This window comes from Garra rufa, chromosome 1 (assembly GCF_049309525.1).
Source record: "Garra rufa chromosome 1, GarRuf1.0, whole genome shotgun sequence".
NCBI classification, from domain to species: Eukaryota; Metazoa; Chordata; class Actinopteri; order Cypriniformes; family Cyprinidae; genus Garra; species Garra rufa.
This window is the reverse complement of record NC_133361.1, coordinates 12,155,618-12,181,057: the sequence shown is the minus strand read 5'-3', so window position 1 is coordinate 12,181,057 and position 25,440 is coordinate 12,155,618. Positions and strand designations below refer to the sequence as shown.

The following is a 25,440-nucleotide window of genomic DNA, read 5'->3' as shown; positions in this document are numbered from 1 at the left end:
TCAGATGAAAGGAAATGTAATTTTTTTTTTTTTTTTTTTTTGCTTAAAAAAAAAAAAATCACATCATCCAGTTTCTCACCATGCGAATTAGGGTAATCCTTGACACCAGACTTTTGATGTGCTCATTTCCTGTTAATATCTACAGGCCCTTTTCCAAAAATTTGCATATTGTGATAAAGTACATTGTTTCTGTATTGTACTGATAAACATTAGACTTTCATATATTTTAGATTCATTACACACAACTGAAGTAGTTCAAGCCTTTTATTGTTTTAATATTGATGATTTTGGCATACAGCTCATGAAAACCCCAAATTCCTATCTCAAAAAATGTGCATATCATGAAAAGGTTCTCTAAACGAGCTATTAACCTAATCATCTGAATCAACTAAATATCTCTAAACACCTGCAAAAGATTGCTGAGGTTTAGAAAAACTCCCAGCCTGGTTCTTTACTCAAAACCGCAATCATGGGTAAGACTGCCGACCAGAAGGCCATCATTGACACCCAAAAGCAAGAGGGTAAGACACAGAAAGAAATTTCTGAACGAATAGGTTGTTCCCAGAGTGCTGTATCAAGGCACCTCAGTGGGAAGTCTGTGGGAAGGAAGAAGTGTGGCAGAACCTTGGGGGACCTGCGGAAGCAGTGGACTGAGTCTGGAGTAAAAAAAGGTGTGTGCAAGAAATGGGCTACAGGTGCCGCATTAACCAGGTCAAGCCACTTTTAAACCAGAAACAGCGGCAGAAGCGCTTGACCTGGGCTACAGAGAAGCAGCACTGGACTGTTGCTCAAATTTTGCATGTCATTCTGAAATCAAGGTGCCAGAGTCTGAAGGAAGACTGGGGAGAGGGAAATGCCAAAAAGCCTGAAGTCCAGTGTAAACTGCCCTCAGTCAGTGATGGTCTGGGGTGCCATGTCAGCTGCTTGTGTTGGTCCACTGTGTTTTATCAAGGGCAGGGTCAATGCAGCTAGCTATCAGGGGATTTTGGAGCACTTCATGCTTCCATCTGCTGAAAAGCTTTATGGAGATGAAGATTTAATTTTTCAGCACGACCTGGCACCTGCTCACAGTGCCAAAACCACTGGTACTGATCATGGCATTACTGTGCTCAATTGGCCTGCCAACTCTCCTGACCTGAACCCCATAGAGAATCTGTGGGATATTGTGAAGAGAAAGTTGAGAGACGAAAGACCCAACACTCTGGATGACCTTAAGGCCGCTATCAAAGCATCCTGGGCCTCCATAACACCTCAGCAGTGCCAGAGGCTGATTGCCTCCATGCCACATCGCATTGAAGCAGTCATTTCTGAAAAAGGATTCCCGACCAAGTATTGAGTGCATAACTGAACATAATTATTTGAAGGTTGGCAATTTTGTATTAAAAACACTTTTCTTTTATTGGTCGGGTGAAATAAGTTAATTTTTTGAGATAGGAATTTTTGGTTTTCATGAGCTGTATGCCAAAATCATCAATATTAAAACAATAAAAGGCTTGAACTACTTCAGTTGTGTGTAATGAATCTAAAATATATGAAAGTCTAATGTTTATCAGTACATTACAGAAAGTAATGAACTTTATCACAATATGCTAATTTTTGGAAAAGGACCTGTATGTTAAGCTTATTCTAGCTGTTATCGTGCATCTCAAGTGTTGAAATGCATAAGTCAGAAGTGTCCCAGAATACCCTAATTCATCCGATTTTTCTGATATTAAGTATCTTTGAAACTGCTTTTGAATTGAATTGGTTTCTCTTTGGAATAAAATGGTCAATTACTGTTCCCTTCCAGGAACTCAACACTACGTCCTGAAACGCTATGGCGAACACCATTGGCAGGCCGCACTCTGAGTCATAGTCTAACAACCAATGGGATGACGGGAGTGACGTCACAGGCACGGTGACGTCAGCGACCAGGAAGTATAAACCACGTGCGTTTGAAGCCGGCGGCAGCTTTTGTCATTCAGCGAGGCGCTCTGTGTCTGTCTTAAAAACATATTGCTGTTTTTTGTGCCAGTTTGCAAACCTTTATTTTGAGCAATATGTCAACCAAAGGGGGAAAGAAAAGTTTAAGAAACTAAGGCGGTACAGCAGCCACATAGACAGTGTTCCTCCCTGCCAACGCTTCATTGTTGGTAGGGATACACACAGTCTATGCGTGGTCTGCTTGGGTGCGGAGCACGCACAGTCAGCCCTCGAAAAGGCTGACTGTTCACAGCGTGAGCGTCTTCCTACTGGATAAGGAAACCCGCAATGCGGTTACTTCCTTCCAGGAAAAGTTTTTCAACGCTTCCCCTATCTTCCTCTGAGGAGGTTGATGTGGAGAACGTTGTCAAAATGTTGTTGGGCGTGCTGACTAATGCAGTAGCTAAATAAGAAAATGAGCCTCAGAGAAACAAACTTTATGTTTTCTGCGGACTAAATCAGCACTTCCAAAACGGAGCTTTCTGTTCTTCCCCGATCTGCACACTGAACTGTCTAGATCATGGGAAAAACTAGAAAGAGAAGATGATGCCATGGGTTGAAGACGTTAGCCAGCTATCTGTCGCCCAGCCTGGCATCATCCTTGAAAGCTCCGTTTTTGATTTCCAGGCCGCCTAAATAACTTCAGGCTTGATGGGCAAAATGTACACGTGTCGGGGTTGCTATACGGGAGCATTAAACCCCAGCCGTGTACCAGCTCGTCACATAAGAGGCTCATAATAGGAGTGTTGCAGCCCGTATCCCTGACTCTTGTACCTCAGGAACAATGAGGGCAGCCCCTCTCGGGGAGTTAGGTGCCCCACCGCCATTTACGGTGGCCACCTCTGCTCGGGGCCCTCTGGAGATTCGTCAGCTAACCCTGCCAGTGTTACAGGGCACGGCAATCTCCTGCGAACACCATTCTCCGGTCTCTCCGCCTGGAAACGTAGCGGAGCCAGAGAGTTAGCCACCCCCACGGGGGTCCTGAGAGTGCTTACTTCAGGTGTATCCTGCCAGTTCGCTGTTACAGGTCACCGAATTAGCTCCTCAAATAAATCCAGAAACCAGTCTCGAGAGGCTGGTTCCCTTAGTAGAGTTTCTGGCAGAGTGGAAACTGCTGCCAAACGTTTCTATGTGGGTCCTGCGCACTGTAGAGAAAGGTTATTGCATTCAATTCTGCGCTGAGCCGCCACCTTTCAGCGGGGTATTTCCTACTCTTGTAAGCCCTGAGCAGGGTCTGGTAATGGAATAGGAAGTAAAAACTCTCCTGAGGAAGGAGGCCATCGAGGTGGTCCCTCCTCAACACAGAGAATCCGGGTACTACAGCCGGTTCTTCATTGTTCCCAAGAAGGATGGGGGCTGCGGCCCATTCTAGATCTCAGACAGCTAAACTACTCAGTCAGAAAGCTGAAGTTCAAAATGTTGACTGTCAGACATGTCGTGTCTCAAATCAGGTCAGAGGACTGGTTTGTCATGATAGATCCAAAAGACGCATATTTTTTTTACGTCTCCATCCTTCCTTAACACAGGAAGTTTCTCAGGTTTCGCTTTCAGGGGCAAAGCTCACCAATACAGAGTTCTTCCGTTCGGCCTAGCGCTCTCACCTCGAACTTTCACGAAGTGTGTGGATGCTGCTCTGGCTCCTCTGCGACTCCAGGGCATCCGCATACTCAACTATAAAGACGACTGGCTGATGCTAGCCAGCTCAGAACAGTTAGCAGTCCAACATCGAGATGTACATACCAACGTCTTATTCACGAACAAATGTTACGTGTTCATTCTTGTCGCCTCCTGTCCTGTGGGTGTCGCTGTTTCGCTGTTTCCCTGCTTCCAGTCAGCCTTGCTGCAGAGTGGTCTGTTTGTTTGTAGCTCTCTGCAGCTTCGTTTTTCTACTGGATTTTCTACTGGACTTTCTATCGTACTGTTAATTCTGCCGTTTTAAATTGATAGATATAGCTTAACTTAATTTCTGGTCTTATCCATCAAACTTATATGACTAATTTGATTGTTCGCCTTACTCTATAATCACGAGTGCAGCGCGTTAGCATTCCATAGCCGGTTAATTTGCCGCTCGCACTCCATTCACGCTTTTAACTCGTTTGCTATTTTTAGCATTGCGCTGGCCGGTTAACATGCCATCTGCGTTCCATTCACGTTTTTATTTTTTCTCGTGTTTAATATCGTTAGTACTCTTTTAGCCGGTTCCGTTCCGTTTTTTCTCCCCCTGATCTGTTCTTCAGGAACTCTTAGCAACATTGGTAAGTTGAAATCATTCTACAATCACGGTGAGTAATGGCTTCTTCTCCTACAATTGTAGTCTGCACTGCTTGCCACATGTATAGCTTATCTATCTCTGTCAACAGTGAGCCTTATACATGTGATAAATGCAGGAATATAGTCAGGCTGACAGAGAAGATTTCAGAACTAGTTACGCATCCAAACTTTAATGGAGGATAGTAAGAATGTGAAGGCCTTAGATACGGTTTTGGATGTGACTAGCTCAGAAAGCCCTGTACATAGTACGGTTCCGGTAACAACGCCCATGCAGCAGGGCAATTGGGTGACTGTGAGGCGGCATAGTCGCGGGTCAAAACACTGCTCTTCCGTTCCGATCAGAACATCAAACAGGTTCTCCCCACTCAGTGAAGCACCCACTGAGAAACCTGATGAAAGTTCTCTAGTAATTGGCGATTCTATTGTACGGAACGTGAAAATAGAGACACCAGCCACCATAGTCCAATGTTTACCGGGAGCCAGAGCACCTGACATCTTGGCAAATTTAAAAGTGCTGGCTAATGCTAAACGTAAATTCAGTAAGATTGTTATTCACGTCGGCACTAATGATGTTCGACTTCGCCAGTCGGAGATCACAAAAATAATGTTAAAGAGGTGTGTGAACTTGCAAGTACGATGTCAGACACTGTAATATGCTCTGGTCCCCTCCCAGCTTACCGTGGTGATGAGATACATAGTAGATTGTCATCGTTAACCGGCTGGATGTCAAAGTGGTGCCCGCGAAATAACATAGGTTTCATAGACAATTGGACAAGCTTTTGGGGCAGACCTGACCTGTTGAAAAGAGATGGTCTTCATCCCTCCCGATGTGGAGCATCTCTTCTGTCTAGAAATATGGCGCATAGTCTTAGAGTTTGCACTTGACTCACTAGGGCCCAGGTCAGGAAGCAGACCGACTGGCTAAACCGACCGTCTGCTAGCCGCCTCATGTCACGGAAATCAGTTAATTCTCAGCACATAGAGACCCTTTCACCTAGATATCACACTATAGAGACTGTGTCTGTTCCCCGAGCAAGAAAATATAAAAAACGGCTGAATCAAATCAAGACTAACAATTTAACTGATGTTCAACAAATAAAATATATATATAATACAGAGAAACAATTGATAAAGCTTGGCTTATTGAATATCAGGTCTCTTTCTACGAAAGCACTTTTTGTAAATGATATGATCACTGATCATAAGCTAGATGTGCTCTGTTTGACAGAAACCTGGCTAAATCCAGACGATTACATTATTTTAAACGAGTCCACCCCCCAAGATTACTGTTATAAACATGAACCGCGTCTAAAAGGTAAAGGAGGAGGTGTTTCTACTATTTATAGCAGTATTCTCAATGTCTCTCAGAGAACGGGATTCAAATATAATTCGTTTGAAGTAATGGTGCTTCATATAGCATTATCCAAAGAAACTAGTGCTAATGATAAATCCGCCGTGACGTTTGTACTAGCTACAGTTTACAGGCCACCAGGGCACCATACAGACTTTATTAAAGAATTTTCTGATTTTCTATCCGAATTAGTGCTGGCCGCAGATAAAGTCTTAATAGTGGGTGATTTTAACATCCATGTTGATAATGAAAAAGATGCATTAGGAACAGCATTTATAGATATCTTGAACTCTATTGGGGTTAGACAACACGTGTCAGGTCCTACTCATTGCCAAAATCATACTCTAGATTTAATACTGTCACATGGAATTGATGTTAATGGCATTGAAATTCTGCAGCAAAGTGATGATATCTCAGATCATTATCTAGTCTCTTGTATAATCCAGATAGCTAAAACTGTTAATTCAATTCCTTGCTAAAAATATGGTAGAACCATCACTTCTACTACAAAAGACTGCTTTGTAAGTAATCTCCCTGACTTATCTGAATTCCTCAGCATATCCAATAGCTCAGAAAAACTTGATGATGTAATAGAAACTATGGACTCTCTCTTTTCTAGCACTTTAGATACAGTTGCTCCAGTGCGCCTAAAAAGATTAAGAAAAACAGTGTAACACTGTGGTATAACGATCATACCCGCGCCCTAAAGAGAAAAGCACGAAAAATGGAAGGCAGCTGGAGGAAAACAAAACTAGAGGTTTTTCGTACTGCTTGGCGTGAATGTAATTTATCTTATAGGAAAGCATTAAAAACTGCCAGATCGGATTACTTTTCATCTCTCTTAGAAGAAAACAAACATAACCCTAGGTATTTGTTCAATACTGTGGTTAAATTAACTAAAAATATAGCAGCAACAGGTTTAGACATTTCCCAAAAGCACAGCAGTAATGACTTTATGACATACTTTACCTCCAAGATAGACACTATTAGAGATAAAATTGTAACCATACAGCCGCCCGCTACAGTATCGCATAAGATAGTGCGTTGTAGATCTCCTGAGGAACAATTCCATTCATTCTCTATTATAGGAGAGGGAGGAATTGTATAAACTTGTTAAATCATCTAAACCCACAACATGTATGTTAGACCCTATTCCATCTAAGCTACTAAAGGAGGTACTTCCAGAAGTCATAGATCCTCTTCTGAATATTATTAATTCGTCACTATCATTAGGATATGTCCCCAAAACCTTCAAAATAGCTGTTATTAAGCCACTCATTAAAAAACCACAACTTGACCCCTATGAATTAATTAACTACAGACCAATTTCGAATCTCCCTTTTCTGTCAAAGATACTTGAAAAGGTAGTATCCTCACAATTATGCTCCTTCTTAGAGAAAAATGGTATCTGTGAGGATTTCCAGTCAGGTTTTAGACCATATTATAGTACTGAGACTGCTCTTATTAGAGTTACAAATGACCTGCTCTTGTCAAGCGATCGTGGATGCATCTCTCTATTAGTGCTACTGGATCTTAGTGCTGCATTTTATACTATTGACCACAACATTCTTTTAAATAGACTTGAAAATTATGTAGGCATTAGTGGTAGTGCACTGGCATCGTTCAAATCGTACTTATCTGACCGTCATCAGTTTGTGGCAATAAATGAAGAGGTATCATTTAGATCGCAAGTGCAGTATGGAGTACCTCAAGGCTCAGTACTAGGGTCATTACTTTTTACGCTTTACATGTTACCCTTGCGAGATATCATCAGGAAACATTTTGTTAGCTTTCATTGTTACGCTGATGATACTCAGCTCTATATTTCTTCGCAGCCCGGCAAAACATATCCATTCGAAAAACTAACAGAATGCATAGCTGATATTAAAAACTGGATGGCAAATAACTTCTTACTGTTAAATTCTGAAAAAACAGAGGTATTAATTATTGGACCTAAAAACTCCACAAGTAATGACCTAAAACACAGTCTAATACTAGATGGCTGCTCTGTAAATTCGTCGTCATCAGTTAGGAACCTAGGCGTCCTATTCGATAGCAATCTCTCCTTTGAAAGCCACATTTCTAGCATCTGCAAAACCCCATTTTTCCATCTTAAAAATATATCGAAATTACGACCTATGCTATCAATGTCAAATGCTGAAACATTAATTCATGCGTTCATGACCTCAAGGATAGATTATTGTAATGCTTTATTGGGTGGTTGTTCTGCACGCTTAATAAACAAACTCCAGCTGGTCCAAAATGCAGCAGCTAGAGTTCTTACTAGAACCAGAAAGTATGACCATATTAGCCCGGTTCTGTCAGCACTGCATTGGCTCCCTATAAAACATCGTATAGATTTTAAAATCTTGCTAATTACTTATAAAGCCCTCAATAGTTTAGCTCCTCAGTACTTGAACGAGCTCCTATCGTATTATAGTCCCTCACGTCCGCTGCATTCTCAAAATTCTGGCAATTTGATAATACCTAGAATATCAAAATCAACTGCGGGCGGCAGATCATTTTCTTATCTAGCGCCTAAACTCTGGAACAATCTACCTAACACTGTTCGGGAGGCAGACACACTCTGTCAGTTTAAATCTAGATTAAAGACACATCTCTTTAACCTGGCTTACACATAAAATCATTAACACATTCCCATAATTCAAATCCATTAAAGGATTGTTAGGCTGCATTAATTAGGTCAACCGGAACCGAAAACACCTCCCGTAACACCTGATGCACTCGTTGCATCGTAAAAAGAATGGCATCTACGCTAATATTAGTCTGTTTCATTCTTATTCCGAGGTCACCGTAGCCACCAGACCCAGCCTGTATCCAGATCAGATGGTCACTCCAGTCCCCCGGATCCAGTCCGTACCCAGCTTAGATCATGGATCACCACCTAGAGATGACTTCAATAGCCGTGGATGTCAACCAGATGAGCTCCAAGGCAGATCATCAATAAAGACCTCGCCAACCTTGACGGCCATCGGCGCTACACCACAGGATCCTGATGAGTTCTCTACAATCAGACATTGGTACAAGCTGTTGTTTGGTCTGGCCAGAGGAGAACTGGTCCCCCGACTGAGCCTGGTTTCTCCCAAGGTTTTTTTCTCCATCTCTGTCACCTGTGGAGTTTTGGTTCCTTGCCGCTGTCGCCTCTGGCTTGCTTAGTTGGGGACATTTTCCAGCGATATCGTATACTATTTTAACTGAACTGACGATGATATCACTGAATTCATTGATGAACTGCCTTTAACTGAAAATTGATGGTTACAATAATGCGTTACTTACACACTATGGTGCTGTTTAAATACTGTGCAGCTGCTTTGACACAATCTGTATTGTAAAAGGCGCTATATAAATAAAGGTGACTTGACTTGACTTGACATGTTGTTCTTGCTCACATGAAAAAGCTGAGGTTGAGGCTCAATGCCAAGAAAAGTGTGCTTTCTCCATTACAGAGAACCACTTATCTAGGTGTAGTTTGGGATTCGACCACGATGCAGGCACGAATGTCACCTGCCAGGATCGAGTCGACCCTAACTGCAGCAAATGTGGTCAAGCTAGGCTTGCTACTCACTGTCAAATAGTTCCAAGTACTGTTAGGTCTTATGGCAGCTGCATCCAACGTGATACCTTTTGGTCTGCTGCACATGAGGCCCCTACAGTGGTGGCTCAGAACCAAAGGGTTTTCCCCGAGAAGGAACCCATTCCGCAAGATCAAGGTCACGCGGTGCTGCCTGCATGCCTTAGACATGTGGAAGAAGCCCTGAAGCATTTCCTTCCAGACCTGATAAACCGTTACGTGTTGGTCCGTACAGACAACACTGCGGTAGTCTATTATATAAACCACCAGGGGGGTCTGCGTTCACGCCCTTATACAAGCTGGCGAACCAGATCCTCCAGTGGTCTCAAGGAAAGCTTCTCTCACTGAGAGCAGTCCATATTCCCGGACGTCTCAATGTGGGAGCAGACGTCCTGTCGAGGCAGGGGCCGAGGCCCGGGGAATGGATGCTTCACCCAGAAGTAGTGAAGCAGATTTGGAGAGTATTCGGTCAGGCTCAAGTGGACCTCTTTGCGACTCAGGAGACATCGCAATGTCCCCTCTGGTACTCTCTAGTCCCTCCAGCTCCTCTTGGACTGGATGCCATGGTACAGACGTGGCCGAGGGTCCGTCTGTACGCCTTCCCCTCGATCGCTCTGCTCCCGGGAGTTCTGGAAAGAGTACGCCAGTACGGTGTACGGCTGTTACTAGCAGCCCCGTACTGGCCGGCCTGAGTCTGGTTCTCGGACATAATCGCCCCCCTCGACGGCTCTCCATGGGAGATTCCCGTCAGGAGGGACCTCCTCTCCCAGGCTGGGGGCGCAATTTCCCACCCCCACCCAGAGATGTGGAAGTTATGGGTGTGGCCCCTGAGGGGGCACAACTCATAGAAGCTGGTCTCCCAACCGAGGTTGTCGAGACCATCCTACAATCCAGAGCTCCCTTTACGAGGAAACTTTATGGCCTGAAGTGGAACTTGTTTGCTTCATGGTGTCATGAATGCCGATTAGACCCAGTTCACTGCCCGGTCGGTACAGTGCTGGAGTTCCTGCAAACTCGTCTTTCCGCAGGGTTAGCTCACTCCACCCTAAAGGTGTACGTGGTGGCTATATCGGCTTACCACTCCCCTCATGGTGACCTTTCAGTGGGCAGAAATCCCCTGGTCTCACGTTTCCTCCGCGGTGCACTCAGGCTGAGGCCTCATGTGAAACCTAGAGTCCCCACGTGGGACTTAGCTGTGGTGTTAGAAGCTCTATTTAAGCCTCCTTTCGAGCCCTTAGAAGAGGTCTCTGATCGCATGCTTACTTTAAAGACAGTGCTGCTGCTTGCTCTTACCTCTCTTAAGAGAGTTGGGGACCTGCAGGCCCTTTCGGTGGCCCCTTCATATATTGACTTTGTGCCTGGGTTGGCCAAAGCATTTCTCTACCCAAAAGCTGGGTATGTTCCTAAGGTCCCGTCTTCAACACCACAGCCGATCACGCTTCAAGCGTTTTTATCCACCATTCGTGGAGTACGACCATCGGAAGTATAACCTAATGTGTCCAGTAAGAGCACTAGACACATACGTCCACAGAGCTGCCATTTCTACTGCCTACGATACCTCTGGTCTCCCATCTCATCATATTGCCCTCTTGTCCGTGGAATACTAGACAATGGCTTATTCTCCTTGTGTCCTGGCAGGATTCTCAGGCCGAGTTTATTCAGTCCCTCTTGTTCTGGCATTCCCAGACAAAGGACTAAGACTCCTCGTGTGCCCGAGGGCCGAGGAGTACCTCCTGCGCTGGCTGGCTACCAGGCAGAGACATGTCATTGTTCTCCTCGTGTGCCTAAGGGCCGAGGATCATATTGCCCTCTTGTCCGTGGAATATTAGACAAAGGCTCATACCTCTCGCGTCCTGGCAAAGTCACCAGGCCAATCATTTCTAGTCCCTCTTGTTCTTGCTCTTCCCAGACAAAGGACTAAGACTCCTCGTGCGCCTGAGGGCCGAGGAGTACCTCTTGCTCTGGCTGGTGACCAGACAGAGGTCTACCACTTTCCTCGTGTGCCTGAGGGCCGAGGAACATTCTGGGCTGAGGACTATTTCTCCCTCTGCACTGGTCAATGACAGGCAAAGGTCGAGAACTCTATCCTCGTGTGCCTAAGGGCCGAGGAATATATCTCCCTCTTGTCTGGTGGGTATAACAGACAGAGATGTTTTACCACTCACGTCCTGGCAATTTCCCCAGGCGGAGCCATTCCAGTGTCCTGGCAGGTTCATCAGGCACTACTTGTGTCCCTCTTGTTCTGGCTGTCCCCAGACAAAGGACTACCATTTTTCCTCGTGTGCCTGAGGGCCGAGGTTTATATATCCCTCTTGTCTGGTGGCTGATCACAGACAGAGATGTATTACCACTCGCGTCCTGGCAATTTCCCCAGGCGGAGCCATTCCAGTGTCCTGGCAAGTTCACCAGGCACTACTTGTGTCCCTCTTGTTCTGGCTGTCCCCAGACAAAGGACTACCATTTTTCCTCGTGTGCCTGAGGCGGAGCCATTCCAGTATCCTGGCAAGTTCACCAGGCACTTCTTGTGTCCCTCTTGTTCTGGCTGTTCCCAGACAAAGGACTACTACCTTCTCCTCGTGTGCCCGAAGGCCGAGGTACATCTTTCTCCCTCTTGTCTGGTGGGTACCACAGACAGAGATATCCCTCTTGTCTGGTGGCTGAGAGATGTATTACCACTCATGTCCTGGCAATTTCCCCAGGCTGAGGTCTGTTCCTGTGTTCTGGCAAGATTCACCAGACACAACTCTTTCCACCCTTGTCCTAGCAGACACTAGGAAGGGCTTTGGAATTATGGGGGCGTTGACATCTCGTTCCCCATAGCGTTTCAGGACGCACTGTTGAGTTCCCGGAAGGGAACGTCTCAGGTTATGTATGTAACCCTGGTTCCCTGAGGGAACGAGACACTGCGTCTCAGACCATAATTCCCGCATCCCTGCAGCGCTCGCTTCATTCCTAAGAGCTTCCGGCGGCTTCAAACGCACATGCTTTATACTTCCTGTTCGCTGCGTCATCCGATTGGTTATTAGACAATGACTCAGAGTGCGGCCCGCCAATGGCGTTCCCCATAGCGTTTCAGGACGCAGTGTCTCGTTCCCTCAGGGAACCAGGGTTACATACGTAACCTGAGACATTTTACCGTAGTAAACCCACATATATTAGTTTTTATTTTATATTTCAATCTTGTGAGTCTGCTTTGTTTTGACCCAGCTAACATGGAACTTTGTCTTTTTATTCTCAATTTAATCTCTAAAGGAGTAGGAAAGTCTAAATCAAATACAAAATTGTTAACTAGCAAGTCACTATTGAAATCTGTTTTTAATGCTAAAAGAAATTGTGATCAGGGGATGATAACTTTACTATCATGTAGTGACTTTATTCTCTGATCGCATTCAGAGTCCTCCAAGAAAAAGATATATTTGGTGTTTTTCACTGTAATCTCATACAAAACCTCCTGAATTATTATTTTTTTCTTTCTTTTAGGAAGTTTCATTTCAATGTTTTAGACTTTAAAATCAAATTGTGTCTACATGTAACAATCTCTGTAAAGAAGTTACATTTGTTAAATATTACTCTAGATATTATAATCTACAATATTACTCTTCAGTGAAAACGGATGCATTTAATTTTTTTTTCTTTTTCAATCTGAATGTGAATAAATGCAAATACTGTAGCAAGAAATGGGAGTAATTATGAAAATGTTCTTGTGCAACAAAAATATAACATGCAAAGGTTTTTTTTTTTTTTTTTCAAAAACTACACATAAAATTGAGAGAAAATATAAGGAGTTCAATTTAATAATATTGTAAACTATCTTTACAAACTTTAAAATTAGTATTCAGATAATATAACAACCAATTGCATCAATCCTGTGGATGTACTCTTGACTAAACACATCACATTTGATTGCACCGGTACATGGTGTAGCGACTCATTTGAAAATGCAAATTACAATGCCTCATCCAAAGTGTGCCACTGTTATTTTTAGTTTGTGTTATGCTAAAGTCATGCTTTGTGAGAACATGCACTCATGCAAATCTATTATTTTTGTGTTTGTTTTCATGCAACAGGTACACACGCACGCACCAATGTACTTTCACTTTGCTTATATAAAAAATAAAATCTGTATACTCTTCTTTAAAATAATCACTTATTTTAGTGTTCAGAAACAACATGAGGGTGAATTTAATTCATTTATTTATTCATTTATTTTTTGTTAAAAATGGTGAAGATAGAAAATGTAAATGCTCAGGTGGGGTTTTCCTGTGAAGCCTACAGCAGATTCAAATAAACAAATATTTACAGCAACAACAACCAATATAGAGAAAAGATTTGGACAAAACACAAATTAAGAAGAACAGCACAAAGGGGTTTTGTTCAGGGTCAAAAAAAAAAAAAAGATCCTATGTGCAAAAACAAATGATCTTTTTTCCTCAACAAGTTTAGATTCTGTGATGCATCATTGTTTGTTAAACAAATCAGATGTTCTACATCATGCTTTTATGCAAATCTATATGCTTTCACAATTTCTTTTGTTTTATATTCATTCCTTTCCATTCCTATGTTTTAACATACTAATTCAATGTTTGACACTTTGTATTAGGACTTATTGTGTTTTTGCCATGTTTTCCAAATATTCATTTTTAATATGTATATCCCTCCTGTTATCCTTGGGGTCAATTTGACCCCATTCAATGTTTAACATATGTACATATATAATTGACTTTTTTTTTTTTTTTTTTTTTTGCTTCAGATTGAATGACTTTTCCTAATTTAATGGGGAAAACTTGGTAAACATAAAACTAACATGATATTATTTGTTCAATGCCCTGTACACATTTTTGTTACATCGGTGTTCTTTGGGGTCAATTTGACCCCAGGTACTTTTAGCTGTATAAAACATAAGAAATATAAAAAATTTACACACATTTGTTTTGGGTGATATTGAGGTCACTATAACATGCTATGATTTTATAATATGCACTATAATTTTATATGTTAAGTATAATAAAAATAAAAATAAAACTAACACAACCAAACCTGTAGTATTGCGAAAACCACTGTCAATTGAATTGCTCTCTCAATCGAAAATGGCCTCTACGCAAAGGTTTTCTGTCAGTGAGATTTTGTCACAGGTTTTTGACAGTGAAAGTTGGGGGGTGTTTCAGAGTGTTGTTAAGTAGTCAACAAAGACATCAGTTACCTGACACTAACCTTTAAGCAAAAAAATATCATATTCTAGAGGTTTTAAATTTGGGGTCAAATTGACCCCAGTGGGAAAAAGGTGTTAGCGGATTTTAGGGTAACAGGAGGGATATATAGAAAATGTTTGTCTTAAAACTACAAGACAGGGCATAATATTCATTTTGCGAACATACTGTATGTAAATAAATTGCTTGTTTATGTGCAAAAAATATTACTACACATTACTAAATATTGATGTGAGCAGATAAAGATTTTCTGTGAGGTTCAGTCCAGCAGAAAAAAGTGAGTACACCCCTCACATTTCAGCAACCATTTTAGTATATATTCTCAAGGGAAAATACTTTAAAATATATCCAAGTTTAATTTCTAGAGTAGTCAATGTGCAGCTTGTAGAGCAGTATAGATTTACTGTTCTCTGAAAATAACTCAACATACAGCCATTATTCTCAAAATAGCTGTCAACAAATATGAGTACACCCTAAGTGAACTTGTCCAAAGTGTCAATATTTTGTGTTAGCACCATTGTTAGTGTTGGCACTGCCTTAATCACATCGCAATGTCCCCTCTGGTACTCTCTAGTCCCTCCAGCTCCTCTTGGACTGGATGCCATGGTACAGACGTGGCCGAGGCTTCGTCTGTACGCCTTCCCCCCGATCGCTCTGCTCCCGGGAGTTCTGGAAAGAGTACGCCGGTACGGTGTACGGCTGTTACTAGCAGCCCCGTACTGGCCGGCCTGAGTCTGGTTCTCGGACATAATCGCCCCCCTCGACGGCTCTCCATGGGAGATTCCCGTCAGGAGGGACCTCCTCTCCCAGGCTGGGGGCGCAATTTCCCACCCAGTAGTGATGCGCGGGTCGTCTCATAACCCGCGGGCCCCGCGGGTAACCCGCGGGTCGGGTTGGGGCGGGTAAAGAAATTGTCACTTTATTTGCGGGGCGGGTTGGGGCGGGTCATTAAAACAAAATAAAGTAAAAAAATCAATGTATGTTGCGTGCAATTCCCTATAGCCTATATTACATATTTGGGAATATCTAATTTCATATTTTATTAAGTTCTTTAAAAAGGTTATCAGCACGTCACGTCACGAAAGCGCCAAGCAGCTCCCGCTGCCAACCACAAGCGCATCAAGTGAACGCTCATTCGGCTCTGCAGGCCTGGCGCCATGTGTATTTAAATCTCCTCTGTTGCGCATTATCCTGCATTAGCCAAAATCAAGGCAGTCAACCACATCCAGTCATATGTGAATGAATGTAAATATTCGCTAAAAACACACAATAAAGACAGCAATGATACAGTCAGGACCGTGGCGCCGGCTTGCTTTGAAATGTGTTTGGTGATTGCGCGTGATGCGTGCGCGCCCTAGTCATTTTAAACAGTACATAATAACGAAAACAATACCTTACGAATAAAAATAAGCAGATTTTTATGATCAGAACTTCCTTAAACCAGTGAACCTGTAAACCTTTCAGTCCAAGGATCCAGTAAACGAATGCGTTCAAATAGAAAGCTCAAAACGATATTCATAAATGAAGCGTATACCCACTTTTCTTCAGGCACCACTAACGTGACACCGCCGATTATCTTGTTATTAATATGATTTGATTTATGGTTCATATCCATAATCGTACAGTATGTTGTTGCCAGGGTAAAAGGCGATGTTTGCAAGCACTTTCGGGCAAAAAAAAAAAACAAAAAAAGCTGTTTTCATTTGCATTACAATGCATAGTATGTCTATTTAATGGTCACGGCTGCGGTGCGGGGCGGGGCGGGTTGTAAAAATTGACACAGTGGTGCGGGGCGGGCTGGGGCGGGCCAAATAATTTCATAATTGCGGGACCCGCGGGTTGAAAAAAAACCCTACCCGCGCATCACTACCACCCACAGATGTAGAAGTTATGGGTGTGGCCCCTGAGGGGGCACAATTCATAGAAGCTAGTCTCCCAACCGAGGTTGTCGAGACCATCCTTCAATCCAGAGCTCCCTTTACGAGGAAACTTTATGGCCTGAAGTGGAACTTGTTTGCTTCATGGTGTCATGAATGCCGATTAGACCCAGTTCACTGCCCGGTCGGTACAGTGCTGGAGTTCCTGTAAACTCGTCTTTCCGCAGGGTTAGCTCACTCCACCCTAAAGGTGTACGTGGTGGCTATATCGGCTTACCACGCCCCTCATCGTGGCCTTTCAGTGGGCAGAAATCCCCTGGTCTCACGTTTCCTCCGCGGTGCACTCAGGCTGAGGCCTCGTGTGAAACCTAGAGTCCCCACGTGGGACTTAGCTGTGGTGTTAGAAGCTCTATTTAAGCCTCCTTTCGAGCCCTTGGAAGAGGTCTCTGATCGCATGCTTACTTTAAAGACAGCGCTGCTGCTTGCTCTTACCTCTCTTAAGAGAGTTGGGGACCTGCAGGCCCTTTCGGTGGCCCCTTCATATATTGACTTTGCGCCTGGGTTGGCCAAACCATTTCTCTACCCAAGAGCTGGGTATGTTCCTAAGGTCCGGTCTTCAACACCACAGCCGATCACGCTTCAAGCGTTTTTATCCTCCTCCATTCGTGGAGTACGACCATCGGAAGTATAACCTAATGTGTCCTGTAAGAGCACTAGACACATACGTCCACAGAGCTGCCATTTCTACTGCCTACGAGTCCTCTGGTCTCCCATCTCCGTTGGGAGTCAAGGCTCACTCTACTCGAGGCTTATCTGCCTCTAAAGCTCTGATGTCAGGTGTCCCTATCCAGGACATCTGCGGTGCTGCGGGTTGGTCCTATACGCCTCTGACGTTTGTCAGACTTTATGAACTCGACCTCAGAGCCACTCCTGGCTCCTTTGTCCTCTCGCCTTAGTAAAAGGCTTGGCCCAGAAATTCAGCCCCCTCCCTAGCCAGGAGGAGACTTCTCAATGTGCATTCTTTCTATCAAGAAAGAAGAGAAGTCTTTTTCGCCTAATCCTTGAGTAGCTGAGGGCCGAGGAGCATTTCTCCCCCTGCACTGGTCATATAATAGGCAGCGGTTGAGAACCTTATCCTCGTGTGCCTGAGGGCCGAGGATCACATTGCCCTCTTGTCCGTAGAATACTAGACAATGGCTTATCCCTCTGGTCCTGGCAGGATTCCCAGGCCGAGTTTATTCAGTCCCTCTTGTTCTGGCTTTTTCCCAGACAAAGGAGTAAGACTTCTCGTGCGCCCGAGGAGTACCTCTCGTGCTGGCTGGCGACCAGGCAGAGGTCCACTACTATCCTCATGTGCCTGAGGGCCGAGAATCATATTGCCCTCTTGTCCGTGGAATACTAGACAATGGCTTATTCCCCTTGTGTCCTGGCAGGATTCCCAGGCCGAGTTTATTCAGTCCCTCTTGTTCTGGCCTTCCCAGACAAAGGACTAAGACTCCTCGTGTGCCCGAGGGCCGAGGAGTACCTCCTGCGCTGGCTGGCTACCAGGCAGAGACATGTCATTGTTCTCCTCGTGTGCCTAAGGGCCGAGGATCATATTGCCCTCTTGTCCGTGGAATATTAGACAAAGGCTCATACCTCTCGCGTCCTGGCAAAGTCACCAGGCAGAGTCATTTCTAGTCCCTCTTGTTCTGGCTCTTCCCAGACAAAGGACTTAGACTCCTCGAGCGCCTGTGGGCCGAGGAGTACCTCTTGCTCTGGCTGGTGACCAGACAGAGGTCTACCACTTTCCTCGTGTGCCTGAGGGGCGAGGAACATTCTGGGCTGAGAACTATTTCTCCCTCTGCACTGGTCAATTACAGGCAAAGGTCGAGAACTCTATCCTCGTGTGCCTAAGGGCCGAGGAATATATCTCCCTCTTGTCTGGTGGGTATCACAGACAGAGATGTTTTACCACTCACGTCCTGGCAATTTCCCCAGGCGGAGCCATTCCAGTGTCCTGGCAGGTTCATCAGGCACTACTTGTGTCCCTCTTGTTCTGGCTATCCCCAGACAAAGGACTACCATTTTTCCTCGTGTGCCTGAGGCGGAGCCATTCCAGTGTCCTGGCAAGTTCACCAGGCACTTCTTGTGTCCCTCTTGTTCTGGCTGTTCCCAGACAAAGGACTACTACCTTCTCCTCGTGTGCCCGAGGGCCGAGGTACATCTTTCTCCCTCTTGTCTGGTGGGTACCTGTAAGAAATGGGTCATTTTTATGCTGTGCTTCTGTGTGCTTCTGTGCGCTCAATGGAGATAAACAATGTGAAAGGAGTGTGAGCACAGAGGGGAGGGGGGCTTCAAGGAGAATGACTGGTGCAAATCAGCACCGCTATTCTCCTGAGGACATCTGGCCTCCTCGGAAAGAGTCGGCCTCGGCCCTCGGGTAGATACGTTTTTATCACTAGTTTAGAACAAACAGTTTATTATGACGCTTTATGGGGTATGGCTACAGGTTTTTGAAATAGCCAGTAGCGGACCATCATTTCTTGAAATTAGAATGATGTGCACCCACGTGGGGAGATGATCAAGCCTGATCAACTTGATGCTCTCTCTCACTTGGAGGTTGTCTTTAACTGCACCTAAATTTAAAGTATATAAGATGGGACTTCTTGCTGACACAGTGGAAGCTCAGCCGTGGGATTAGTGCACATCGCCCGGCATTTCTCGGACATACGTGTTGGTCTTCTACGGTGACTGCAACGGGCTCCCCAGTCTTAGAGAGTGGAGATGATGGCACCTGTCTGAGTTGTAAATATGGGCTTTATTTTCCTATTTTGCTTGGGGTTTAGCATATAACTATCCAGCTTTGTCTATCCTTTTATGCTTTTACTTGTTGATTATTATTGACTTCATTATTGAGTATTATTATTATCAAAATCTGATCAGCTGTATTTTACATCGAATAAACAGTTGTATTGCTTGATTAGTATGGTGTACGGACCTTTTATTGGCACCTCCTCTTGTCGATACACACCGCACTGGTCTCACATAAAGTTTTGAATACAAACAGAAACCATACTAAAACAGTACCACAGACAGAGATATCCCTCTTGTCTGGTGGCTGAGAGATATATTACCACTCATGTCCTGGCAATTTCCCCAGGCTGAGGTCTGTTCCTGTGTTCTGGCAAGATTCACCAGACACAACTCTTTCTACCCTTGTCCTAGCAGACACTAGGCAGGGCTTTGGAATTGTGGGGGCGTTGATATCTCGTTCCCCATAGCGTTTCAGGATGCAGTGTTGAGTTCCCGGAAGGGAACGTCTCAGGTTACGTATGTAACCCTGGTTCCCTAAAGGGGAATGAGACACTGCGTCTCGGACCATAATTCCCGCATCCCTGCGGCGCTCGCTTCATTCCTAAGAGCTTCCGCCGGCTTCAAACGCACATGCTTTATACTTCCTGTTCGCTGCGTCATCCGATTGGTTGTTAGACTATCACTCGAGTGCGGCCCACCAATGGCGTTCCCCATAGCGTTTCAGGACGCAGTGTCTCGTTCCCTCAGGGAACCAGGGTTACATACGTAACCTGAGACGTTTTACCATAGTAAACCCACATATATTAGTTTTTATTTTATATTTCAATCTTGTGAGTCTGCTTTGTTTTGACCCAGCTAACATGGATGTTTGTTTTTTTATTCTCAATTTAATCTCTAAAGGAGTAGGAAAGTCTAAATCAAATACAAAATTGTTAACTAGCAAGTCACTATTGAAATCTGTTTTAATGCTAAAATAAATTGTGATCAAGGGATGATAACTTTACTATCATGTAGTGACTTAATTCTCTGATCTCATTCAGAGTCCTCCAAGAAAAAGAACTATTTTGGTGTTTTTCACTGTACACTCTAAAAAGTGCTGGGTTATTTTTGTAAACACATTGCTGGGTTAATTGTGCTGGGTCAAAATGTTGGGTTGTTTGAGGCACTGTAAACACACAGTTGGGTTGATCATGCTGGGTCTAATGGACTATAAGGGGTTCTTTCACTATGAACACCTGGGTTGGGTTATTTTGACCCAACCGGTTTGTTTATTTTTTTCACTTCATCGAATTCTTCACTCGTCTCCTCGCCAGGCGGTCACGCACCTCGCAGCAAGCAGGATTATAAGGTAAATTAATATGATTATATCATTATTTACCTTTTTTTTTTAATAAGTTGTGTTTTAGAGCACACTGATTTCACTGTTTAATGCAATATTTGATATGTCGCTGTGCGGGGTTGGCATTTTATTCCGTGAATGACGAACGTTGTAACTTAAGCAGCCTAGCACTAGCGATGTACTTTTTTGCCTCAACAATCGCTTTATTGTTATATAAAGTGTGTGTGTGTGTGTGTGTGTGTGTGTGTAGTGTTATTTGTATAACTTACAGTATACACATGGCCTTTATTTTAACGCCTTATGGAAAGAGTAGGTCAGAAATACGGGGGTAAGTTCCTTTACTGTCTGCATACTGTATGGCTTTGTAATGTTTTGTCAAAATTAGATAATTCCATACAAAAAATTATCTTTTAAGGGCATATTTTTTCAAGTAAATGTCTGCGACGTGCCGAATCCAACGATAGATCCATATGTTTTATGTTGAGCATTTTCGCGCTTTTTTCCTTGAGGTAACTTATCTGCATTAGCTAAAACGCTATGTCCCTTACTTTAATAATGTTAAACCACAATATGACTGGTATGTACTATTGTTTATTACTTAAATGTAATGTTGTCTTAGCTACAGTATGTAAAGTTAGACTTAATCTCTCGTGGTGTATGCGGACGTTCACATGTCGTGTTTTTTGCGCACTGAAGTTTGTTATTTCAGATGTAGATGCCTATATACGCTCATAATGGAAGCTCGTTTTTCCAGGCACGGGACATGGTTGCTTAGCAACGGCAGACGCCATGTGAGAGCAAGCTGCGTTTTGGAAAGAATGAGAAAGCGACGCGTCTTGCGTTTTCACGCGTTTTTAGGCGCGGCATGTGAACGACATTTTAGTGAATGCCTGTGTTGCATTACAAACTAGGAGACCAGTATAAACCTTAAACTTATTGAACCACATTTGTTTTTCAGATTTTATCAGATTTCACAAGACTTTAGGAAGCTATATCCAGAGGCAGACTTTTTGAAGACTGGGCTACAGTTGCAGACCTAATTCTTGCGAGTGCTCAGCAAGGGATAAGGTGACATGACTTAAGGTAAGCTTTTTCTTATAATATGTCAATCTATAAAAAACATATGCAACTGTATTTGACACACATCAACTGGTAAATACAATGGTACAGTAACACTTAACTAGTTGCTTATTAGCTTGTATATTGGCTGTCAATTAGTACTTATGAAGCACAAACTGATGCCTTATTCTGCATGAGCATATTCTACATCCCTGAATCTGACCCCCATACCTAAACTTAACCTGCAGTAGTTGAATGAGGGTGGGAATTAATTTGCATTATTTAAAGGAATGAAGAAATCTTCATATGAAAGTGTTTCAGTTTGTTGTTTTGATTATAAAATATGTCTCACAGTTTGCATATTATTCCTATGGTTTAGATGCTAAAGGGGAAAGTGCTTTCAAAGTCCTGCCCACTCTGGATAAAAGGTCTTCAGACCCACAACCACGGAATCCCGGAGGCCATTCATTGACGTACAACCTGTAAGTTTTGTTTTACGTTTTCGGCTCTAATAAGGGTGTATATATATATAAACACAGTGGTGGCCAAAATTATTATAACAGTAGTATTTTCACCAGCTAAAAAAATATTTTAAGTCAGTGTTTGTTATCTTTTGCTGTAGTGTGTCAGTAAGAAATATCAGTTTACATTTCCAAACATTCATTTTGCTTTTAACTGTGTATCCAGTGAGGTTTTTGTTTGCACAACAGCCACTCCTCCACACAGAGATCTGATCTCATCATCATCCAGTCTGTCTGGAATGACATGAAGAAACAGAACAAACTGAGACAGACTAAATCCAGAAGAACTGTGACAACGTCTCCAAGATGCTTCAAGAGACCTACCTGCAAAGCTACCTGAAAAACTATGTGCAAGTGCACCTACTGTAGGGCAAAAGCTGCTTTAAACGCAAAAGGATGGTCAAACCAAATGTTGATTTAATTTAGTTAATCAAGGTTAACTGATAAAGAACATTTATTTATGACATTATTTTTGACAGCATCATTTTATGACATTTTTAGACAAGTGCTTAAAACTCTTAACAGTACTGTAGCTTTGCAGGCAGGTCTCTTGGAGCATCTTGGAGACGCTGTCACAGTTCTTCTGGATGATGATGAGATCAGATCCTGTGTGGACCACTGGCTGTTGTGCAAACAAAAATGTCACTGGATTATCACAATTAATGGCAAAATGAATGGAAATGTAAACCGATATTTCCTACTGACACACTACAGCAAAAGAGAAATCACTGACTTAAAGCCTTATTTAGCTGGTGAAAATACTAGTGTTCTAATAATTTTGACCACAACTGTATGAAAAGTTGAGAAGCAAAATGAGCATTTATTTCATGCCTCTATGTTTATGTTCATAAAATACACTTAACTTAAAATGTTAGTTATGTTGCAAGACTAAATGCCGTATAATTAACAGGTGGGGACCAACATGGTGGATTTGAGCCTTGGGATGAGACAACGACATTTCTAGACCATCGCCATTGTTCCAGGCCATGCCATTGAAGCGGACTTGTTGCCTGGGAATTTCTCCAGCTTGCAGTATATCATATTGATGGACATAAGTCTTCATGTGTGAAGTTTTTGAGGGCAAAAGTTTTTTTTCTTGGCCACTTGTAACATGTTTTAAATTGTAAGAATTGTCTGGTGGACTCTTTGTTTGGCTAAGTTTTAATGGCATAATGTTTGGAATGATTCTAATTTGGTAATAATTCATTTTTGAGTGTTCTGCTGCTGCAATGTTGACATAAAGAATATGAATATAGTGTGTTTACAGTTTTGTGTTTAAAAGAAACTGATCTACTACAACCGTTATTTGTGTCTGTAAGGGTTGGACAAAATGTGTGACAGCTGCACCTATTTGAAAACTGTATTAAAAAGAAATATGAAAACTCATTAAATTGACATTTACAGATGCATTTTTTTGTGTTGTGTAACTGTATTACAGAAAAACAATAATAATTTTACATTCTTTTGTGATTTATATATTATTATTGGTAAATATAAAGGTAGCAAGGCAATTAGACAACAAATAACCCAATATTTAGGTAGTTTTTAACCCAGCAACACAGTTAATCTGACCCACTGGTTGGGTCAAATAAACAACCCAGCATTTTGGGTCAAATGATTTAACCCAGCACTTGGGTCAAAACAACCCAACGCGTGTTCTGTCCCATAGTTACCCAGCAGCTGGGTTATGGTTGGGTTATTTTTTAACCCAGCACTTTTTAGAGTGTAATCTCATACAAAACCTCTTGGATTTTTTTTTTCTTTCTTTCTTTCTTTTTGGAAGTTACATTTCAATGTTTTAGACTTTAAAATCAAATTGTGTCTACATGTAACAATCTCTGTTACAATATTACTCTAGATATTATAATCTACAATATTACTCTTCAGTGAAAACAGATGTATTTAATTTTTTTCTTTTTCAATCTGAATGTGAATAAATGCAAATACTGTAGCAAGAAATGGGAGTAATTATGAAAATGTTCTTGTGCAACAAAAATATAACACGCAAGTTTTTTTTTTTTTTTTTTTTCAAAAACTACACATACAATTGAGAGAAAATATAAAGAGTTCAATTTAATAATATTGTAAATTATCTTCACAAACTATAAAATTAGTATTCAGATAATATAACAACCAATTGCATCAATCCTGTGGATGTACTCTTGACTAAACACATCACATTTGATTGCACCGGTACATGGTGTAGCGACTCATTTGAAAATGCAAATTACAACGCCTCATCCAAAGTGTGCCACTGTTATTTTTAGTTTGTGTTATGCTAAAGTCATGCTTTGTGAGAACATGCACTCATGCAAATCTATTATTTTTGTGTTTGTTTTCATGCAACAGGTACACATGCACGCACCAATGTACTTTCACTTTGCTTATATAAAAAATAAAATCTGTATACTCTTCTTTAAAAGAATCCCTTATTTTAGTGTTCAGAAACAACATGAGGGTGAATTTAATTCATTTATTTATTCATTTATTTTTTGTGAAAAATGGTGAAGATAGAAAATGTAAATGCTCAGGTGGGGTTTTCCTGTGAAGCCTACAGCAGATTCAAATAAACACACTGACAAATATTTACAGCAACAACAACCAATATAGAGAAAAGATTTGGACAAACACACAAATTAAGAAGAACAGAAAAAAGGGGTTTTGTTCAGGGTCAAAAAAAAAAAAAAAAGATCCTATGTGCAAAAACAAATGATCTTTTTTCCTCAACAAGTTTAGATTCTGTGATGCATCATTGTTTGTTAAACAAATCAGATGTTCTACATCCTGCTTTTATGCAAATCTATATGCTTTCACTATTTCTTTTGTTTTATATTCATTCCTTTCCATTCCTATGTTCTAACATACTAATTCAATGTTTTACACTTTGTATTAGGACTTATTGTGTTTTTGCCATGTTTTCCAAATATTCATTTTAAATATGTATATAGCAAATGTTTGTCTTAAAACTACAAGACAGGGCATAATATTCATTTTGCAAACATACTGTATGTAAATAAATTGCTTGTTTATGTGCAAAAAATATTACTACACATTACTAAATTTTGATGTGAGCAGACAAAGATTTTCTGTGAGGTTCAGTCCAGCAGAAAAAAGTGAGTAAGTTTAATTTCTAGAGTAGTCAATGTGCAGCTTGTAGAGCAGTATAGATTTACTGTTCTCTGAAAATAACTCAACATACAGCCATTATTCTCAAAATAGCTGTCAACAAATATGAGTACACCCTAAGTCAGTGGTTCTCAACCTTTTTTGGGCCAGCGCCCCCCTACCCATTATTCAGGTCCCTCACCGCCCCCCATCAAATAAATCATAGTCTAATTGTCCTCACTAAATATTAAAGTTGATTATTATTAGTATTTTGTGTTCATAATAAGGACTGTTATTATATTTATAGTAACTCAAATGTATGGGGTCATTACAATTTTTACTTAATTCAAGGATGCATTG

The 25,440-nt window shown here is 42.1% G+C and overlaps 1 long non-coding RNA gene across 1 annotated transcript; it reads left to right on the top strand.

Moving 5' to 3' along the window:
• The first annotated feature begins 20,345 nt into the window (after positions 1 to 20,345).
• On the top strand, positions 20,346 to 23,221 carry LOC141331174 (uncharacterized). Its single transcript, XR_012355237.1, has 4 exons — positions 20,346 to 20,404; positions 21,354 to 21,478; positions 21,834 to 21,936; positions 22,886 to 23,221. It is a non-coding gene; the product is annotated as an uncharacterized lncRNA (long non-coding RNA).
• The last annotated feature ends 2,219 nt before the right edge of the window (positions 23,222 to 25,440 follow it).